Here is a 1,956-nt window from a genome sequence, read left to right as displayed (position 1 = left end):
ATGCTGCTTATTGGCCCAGTTGTGAGGATTTTCCTATTTTCTTTATATTGTAATTTAATTATAGTGTAATCTATAATGCAGACTGTAGTCTTTAACCTTCATCAGTAAGTGCTTCAAAACATCTTCACTTTCAGCAAGAAAGGATGTATGATCTGCATATCACAGGTTGTTAATGAGTTTTCCTCCAATCCTGAGGCCACATTCTTTTTTATATAGACCAACTTCTCAGATTATTTGTTCAGTATGCAGATTAAATAAATATGGTGAAAGGATACAATCCCGGTATACACTCTTCCTTATTGTAAACCATGTAGTATCCTCTTGCTCTGTTAAAACAACAGCCTCATGGTCTATGTACAGGTTCCTCATGAGAACAAATAAGTGTTCTGGAATTCCCATTCTTCTCACTGTTATCCATAATTTGTTATGATCCATACAGTTGAATGTTTTAGTATAGTCAATAAAGCACAGGTAGCCATCTTTCTGGTATTCTTTGCTTTCAGTTAAGATCCATCTGACATCAGCAGTGATAGCCCTCACTCCACATCCTCTTCTGAATCATTGAGCTTTCATTTCTGGGATTCCCTGTCAATATACTGCTGCAAATATTTTTGAACTATCTTCAGCAAGATTTTACTTTGGTGTGATGTTGGTGATATTGTTTGATAATTTCCACATTCTGTTAGAGCACATTTCTTTGGGATGGACACAATATCAATATCTTCCAGTCAGTTGGCCAGGTAGCTGTCTTCCAAATTTCTTGGCATAAACAAATAAGTGCTTCCAGTGCTGCATCCCTTTGTTGAAACATCTCAGTGAGTAATCCTTCAATTCCTGAAGCCTTGGTTTTGTTTTGTTTTTTTGCCAATTCCTTCAGTGCCAGTTCCTTCAGTGACTTCTTCATTCGATATCATTGATTCCTGATCATATGCTACCTCTTGAAATAGTTGGACATCAATCAATTCTTTTTGATACAGTGACTCTGTATTCCACTCATATCCTTGTGATATTTCCTGCATCATTCAATATTCTGCCCACAGAATCCTTCAGTATTGCAGCTTGAGGCCTGAATTTTTCTTGAGTTCTTTCAGCATGAGAAATACTGAGTGTGTTCTTCTATTTTTATTTTCTAACTCCAGGTCTTTGCACATATCCTTATAATACTTTACTTTGTCTTCTCAAATTCCTTTTGAAATCTTCTGTTCAGTTCTTTTATTTCAGTGTTTCTTCCACTTGCTTTAGCTACTCGTGTTCAAGAGTAAGTTTCAGAGTTTATTCTGAAATCCATATTGGTCTTTTCTTCCTTTCCTGTCTTTTAATGACCTTTTGCCTTCTTCATTTATGATGTTCTTGATGTCATCCCACAGTTCATTTGATCTTTGGTTTTAGTGCACAGTATGTCAAATTTAGATGGTCTCTAAATTCAAATGGGATGTACTCAAGGTCATATTTTGGCTCTCATGGACTTGTTTTAGTTGTCTTCAGCTTCAACTTGAATTTTCATATGAGCAATTGATGGCCTGTTCCCCAGTCACTTCTTGGACTTATTTTGACTGATTATATCGAGCTTCTCCACCACCTCTTTGCACAGATGTAATCAATCTGATTTTTGTGTATTCCATCTGGCAAGGTCCAGGTGTATAGCCACCATTTATGTTGGTGAAAAAAAGGTATTTTCAATGAATAATTCATTGATTTTTCAAAATTCTATCATGCAATCTCCAGTATCATTTGTATCACCAAAGCCGTATTTTCCAACTACCAATGTTTGTTCCAATTACAAATCTTTGTTTCCAACTTTTGCATTCTAATCACTCACCATTATCAATACATTATCTGTACATATTTAGTCAATTTCAAATTCCAAAAGTTGGTAAACATCTCCAACTTCTTTATCTTTGGCTTTAGTAGTTAGTACATAAATTTGAATAATAGTGGTTGTGGTAGTTAAGTTTG

General features: G+C 35.2%; 1 protein-coding gene across 1 annotated transcript in view; it reads left to right on the top strand.

Annotated features, from left to right (window-relative positions):
- The window catches only part of TIMP1 (TIMP metallopeptidase inhibitor 1), a 25,386-nt gene that overhangs the window by 1,925 nt on the left and 21,505 nt on the right, over positions 1-1,956 (top strand).

The sequence above is a fragment of the Orycteropus afer genome, unplaced genomic scaffold, assembly GCF_000298275.1.
Source record: "Orycteropus afer afer isolate SDZICR_OR568_19922 unplaced genomic scaffold, OryAfe1.0 scaffold00468, whole genome shotgun sequence".
NCBI classification, from domain to species: domain Eukaryota; kingdom Metazoa; phylum Chordata; class Mammalia; order Tubulidentata; family Orycteropodidae; genus Orycteropus; species Orycteropus afer.
The sequence above is the reverse complement of the archived record's forward strand: the minus strand, read 5'-3'. Positions and strand labels throughout refer to the sequence as shown.